Here is a 6,000-nt window from a genome sequence, read left to right on the forward strand (position 1 = left end):
GATGCTCAATGGAAAAATATAATTGGGCTTCCTGGGAGAATTGCTGATTATTTTCAAACAGCCTTCTGCTGTATGGTAATAATATAACTTGGCAACTTGTATCCAGTAGCACCTTTAATCTCTGGATCCCCAACTCTCTTCAAATCTGAGTGCTCTTATCCTTCCATTATAATTTTAGGTCACTCAGTGAGTTAATTGGAAATAGCCACAGAAAATCTTCCAGACCCTTTCACGAGGTGTCGACCTAAGCATCGGGGGGTGGGGTAGGGGGTCTGGAATGGCATCCCAGAGGATAGTCCTTGCACTGAATCTATTGAAATTTGAATGAATGAATGACTCAAGAATCTGTTTGTCAGATCTGCAGGTGGTTTTAAATTGGGTGTTTTGGATAATCGGAATTCCATTTTTTAAATTCAGATTCCCCTATTGGTAAATAATTTCATCTAATGGGAAGACAGGGTTGCAAACAACGAAGTTCTAGAATACAGTCAGTCTCCCAGCCTCGAAGCTGTGCTCCCTCATCTCAGCTGCGCTGGGTGAGACACGTGAAGAGAATCAACGACAGCAGGGTAACCAGACAGATGCTGACATCGGCAAACCAAAAGGAAGGAGAGACAGAGGAACATTTGAACGATTCAGCAATACAGAGCCTTAGATAAAGCTTTATCCCAGCTGAAAATTCAAAGGCAGTTTCCATGGACAGGGCAACAGGGCATTCATTCATTCATTCATTCATTCAATCATATTTATTGAGCGCTTACTGTGTGCAGAGCACTGTACTAAGCACTTGGGAAGTACAAGTCGGCAACATATAGAGACAGTCCCTACCCAACAATGGGCTCACAGTCTAGAAGGGGGAGACAGACAACAAAACAAAACATGTAGACAGGTGTCAAAATAGAGCAAATAGAATTAAAGCTATGTGCATATCATTAACAAAATAAATAGAATAGTAAATATGTACAAGTAAAGTAGAGTAATAAATCTGTACAAATGTATATACAAGTGCTGTGGGGAAGGAAGTAGGGCAGAGGGGATGGGGAGGAGGAGAGGAAAAGGGGGCCTCAGTCTGTGAAGGCCTCCTGGAGGAGGTGAGCTCTCAGTAGGGCTTTGAAGGGAGGAAGAGAGCTAGCTTGGCGGATGTGTGGAGGGAGGGCATTCCAGGCCAGGGGAAGGATGTAGGCCGGGTGTCGGCGGCGGAACAGGAGAGAAAGAGGTACAGTGAGGAGGTTAGCGGCAGAGGAGCAGAGGGCGCGGGCTGGGCTGTAGGAGAGAAGAGAGGTGAGGTAGGAGGGGGCGAGGTGATGGACAGCCTTGAAGCCGACAGTGAGGAGTTTTTGCATTATTCGTACTGTTTTCACACTGTTAATTGGAAATAGCCACTGTTTTCAAGAAAGGACCAGCTCTTTTGGTGAAGAGGCTTCATGAGAATCAGGAGATGAGGAGCAAGAGCCCAAACAGTTTCCAGATGCTGCACACTTCAAACACGACAGCGCACCAAGGGGCAGCCTTTGTGTGTGCAGAGTGCAACTGGGACTGTGAGAACCGCACTGGCCTTGTCGGTCACACATCCACCCACATAGATGAATTTCACCATCAGTGGCGTCTACTTTCACTTCGCTCCTCCAATACCAACTTCCATCTCACTGCCGACCTCTTGCCCACGTTCTCTCTCTGATCTGGAACTCCCTCCCCCTCCATCTATGACAGACCACCACTCTCCCCTCTTTCAAAGCCTTAGCCCACTGTTGGGTAGGGACTGTCTCTATATGTTGCCAACTTGTACTTCCCAAGCGCTTAGTACAGTGCTCTGCACACAGTAAGCACTCAATAAATATGATTGATTGATTGATTATTAAAATCACATCTACAGGAGACCTTCCTCCACTAAGCCTTCATTCTCCCTGCTCCCTATCCCTTCCGCACTGCCTTTGCACTTGAATCTGTATCGTTTAAGCACTTGATATATTCCCCAACCTCAGACCCACAGTCTCTGCGCCCCTGCCACCAGCCCAAGCAGTGCAGCGGACCATGGCCATCTGAGCCTGGTTATTTAGTCATCCTTTCTTCTCACAGGGCCCAACCAGTGAGGCTGGGTTGCATTGAGCGAGGTTTCATTGCCGTCTGTGTTCCAGAATCTCATTGTTGGTGGTCCTGGCCGGCCATTTGGCCATCTGACCAGTTCGGCTCAAAGCTGACACTGATGAAAGGATTTGAGAAACTGGGCAGGTCGTCAGTGGGTAGGACAGCCATATCGAAGGCTGGCAGTTCTGCAGCTTTGTAGACCTTTTTTTTCTTTTTTTGGTAGAAAACCTGATGCCTTGATGTTGCCACAATCTGTCTGCCAATCTCCCAAAGGGCTTCTTGGATTCAATTTCTTTCTTCTTTGTAAAGTGTACTGCCGAGGCAGCAGAATTCGGTCACAGTATTAATTTCTTTGTTGCATATGGCTTGACAGTCTACAAGTACATTGTATTTCCTTCATCAGAACCTATCAGATATTCAGAGGTAGTTTCTTTTAGCACATCTGTTACTATATATATATATATAGTACATTCATTCATTCAATCATATTTATTGAGCACTTCCTGTGTGCAGAGCACTGTACTAAGCGCTTAGGAAGTACAAGTTGGCAACATACACATACATATATATACATATAAATATGTGTGTGTGTGTGTGTGTATATTTAAGTCAATATCAACAAGAATCCCATTCTGAGGGGAGTTGCTTTTTTTCCTTAGTTGTTTTAAGACAGATACAGTAAGGCATTTCTGACTTCTCCTGTGTAAGAAAAAGGGGAGGCAAATAGCAGTTGAAGAATGTGTTTAGCTAAAAGATGAATGTACGTCTCCTGGGTTTCATGTGTCTCAGTAAGTAAAAAGAATGAAAGGGATCAGGATAGTTTTCATTATTTCAATGTATTAACTTAATCTGGGATCAGTGATTTTTGAATAATTTATAGATGCAGTGCTTTTCCTTGAAAATTTGTCTTTAAGAATCCTTTAGATTGTGAAACCCTCGGGGAGGCAGGTCCTGCCTCTGGCCTGGAACGCTCTCCCTCTTTATATTTGACCGACAATTACTCCCTCCACCTTCAAAGCCTTATTGAAGGGACATCTCCTTCAAGAAGCCTTCCTTGACTAAGCCCTTCTTTCCTCTTCTCCCATTCCCTACTGCATTGGCCTGACTTGCTTCCTCTATTCATCCCTCTCCCAGCCCCACAGCACTAATGTACATAGCTGTAATTTTATTTATTTGTATTAATGTATGTTTCCCCCTCTAGACTATAAGCTTGTTGTGGGGAGGGAATGTGTCTGTTATATTGCGATATTGTATCTGTATAAATTACGTAAGTGCTCTGGAGCTGGGCGGGACAAAGGGAGCAAGTCAGGGCGATGCAGAAGGGAGTGGGAGAAGAGGAAAGTGGGGGCTTAGTCTGGGAAAGCCTCCTGGAGGAGACGGGGTTGTAGAAGCGAAGTGAGGTAGGAGGGGCAAGGAGGTGGAGTGCTTTAAAGCCAATGGTGAGGATTTTTTGTTTGAGGCGGAGGTGGATGGGCAAGCACTGGAGTTTTTTGAGGAGCGGGGTGACGTGTCCTGAACGTTTCTGCAGAAAAATGATCTGGGCAGCGGGATGAAGTATGGACTTTAGTGGGGAGAGAAAGGAAGCTGGGAGGTCAGCAAGGAGGCTGATGCAGTAATACAGGCGGGACAGGATGAGTGACTCATTCATTCACTCATTCAATCATATTTATTGAGCACTTACTGTGTGCAGAGCACTGTACTAAGCACTTGGGAAGTACAAGCTGGCAACATATAGAGACAGTCCCTACCCAACAACGGGGTCACAGTCTAGAAGGGGGAGACAGACAACAAAACAAAACATGTAGACAGGTGTTAAGTCGTCAGAACAAATAGAATTAAAGCTAAATGCACATCATTAACAAAGTAAATAGAATAGTAAATATGTACAAGTAAAATAGAGTGATAAATCTGTACAAACATATATAGAGGTGCTGTGGGGAGGGGAAGGAGGTAGGGTGGGGGGGATGGGGAGGAGGAGAGGAAAAAGGGGGCTCAGTCTGGGAAGGCCTCTTAGAGGAGGTGAGCTCTCAGAGTGATTGTATTAACATGGTTTTATTAACATGGTAGCAGTAAATGCTCAATAAATATGATTGGCTGATTAATTCTCAATTGTGTAGTCTCTCCTAGTGCTTAATACAGTGCTCCCCATATAGTAAGTGATTAATAAATACCATTGCTACTGTGGCAATAATTAGAAATGAAGAAATTTGTTTTCTTGCTTAATTAAAGTAAATGTGACTCTCCCTCAACTGCCACTTGAGCATATCACCTAAGCTTTAGATAGCTTCCCCCCTTCCCCCAAACCTCATTACTGCATTTATGTCTACATCTTTAAATTGTTGTTTCCTCCTACCTGCAATTTATTATAGTGCTTGTCTCCCTCTACTAGATTATTGCTCCTTGAGGGCAGAGATCATGCCTACTAATTCTAATGAACTCTCCCAAGGGCTTAGTACTGTGGTCTGCATTTAGTAGAGGCTTAATAAATACTTTGGCTTGATTAATTGATTGAATATTTAATCAAAATCTGTCACACTGAAATGGTGTTTGGCTTAAAAGAGCTGACCAAGAACTGTATATTGGGAGTGGAGCGGTGACACAGAAACATAAGAATGGGTTTAGAATGGAAAGAAAGAGAAAGAAAGGAAGGAAGGAAGGAAGGAAGGAAGGAAGGAAGGAAGGAAGGAAGGAAGGAAGGAAGGGAGCGAGAGAGGAGAGAAAGAAGAGAGGAAGGACAGAAGGAAGGAAGGAAGGAAGGAAGGAAGGAAGGAAGGAAGGAAGGAAGGAAGGAAGGAAGGGAGCGAGAGAGGAGAGAAAGAAGAGAGGAAGGATGGAAGGAAGGAAGGAAGGAAGGAAGGAAGGAAGGAAGGAAGGAAGGAAGGAAGGAAGGAAAGAAACATCTCCCCTCACAACCTCTGATTTGCTGATAAGTCCACAACACAGGTTCTAATCACTCAAGGCTTTATTTCCACTCATGAAACAAAAGGGGATCAAAGTCAAAGTGAAATAATGCCAACATCTACCAAAGGTTTGAGTGCCAGAGAGTGTATTTTTTCAGATTGGCAGCATCCCCAAGTAATCCTTCTGAACTCGTTGTGGGCAGGGAATGTGTCTACCAACCACTTAGCACAGTGCTCTACATACAGTAAGCACTCAATAAATAAACTTGACTAATTGATTGATAGATTGATCGATCAAGCCCATGGACAGTCTTCCCCAGTCAGCTGCTCGGATCAGTCCGATGTGCCTCAGAGTTTAGCATCTCCAGTCTCGGTTTCCAATTGAGATTGGCTTGGTTTTCTGTGGTGGGACTTCCGAAAATGACATTTAGCTTCGGGTTGGTCTAGTTTCTTCCTAGTCTTTTGGGATTCTTATAGATGGGACACCTTCAGGTGCCATTTTGATGTCTCTTCCCCCTTGACTTTCATGCGGGCCAGGTTTAGGATAGCTTTAGTTCTGCAGCTGGGAGAACCCCCTGAAAGAGGAGTCAGACACTTAGGGGAGCTAAAGGGCTGTTTGTGGAGCCTCCTGCTTCACGACCTTGGAGTTTGGCCCTGGAGCATTTCCCATTAGTCCCATTCTCCGTGCCCCTTGCCATCTCCCCATGCCACAAGCCTCTTCACAAATCCAGTCAGATGTGCACTAATACCATTATCTCTCAAAAATTAGAATCAAGCTTCAACCTATAATGTTTCACTGAGAGGGAATTGGGGTTATATATTCCTGTGCAGAGCGGGATTCTATTTCAGTCATAGCATTTAATTATGATTGGTATGTTAGTGCCCACCGGAGCATAACAAATTGTCATTATGTTATTCTGCTGAGTCTAATTTAATTGGCAAGTTGTCACAAAAGCAATTATCCATCATTTATTTTGTTGCCATAACCACATCTAGGAGAGCACCTGCCGTCTGA

The sequence above is a fragment of the Tachyglossus aculeatus genome, chromosome 17, assembly GCF_015852505.1.
Source record: "Tachyglossus aculeatus isolate mTacAcu1 chromosome 17, mTacAcu1.pri, whole genome shotgun sequence".
NCBI lineage: Eukaryota > Metazoa > Chordata > Mammalia > Monotremata > Tachyglossidae > Tachyglossus > Tachyglossus aculeatus.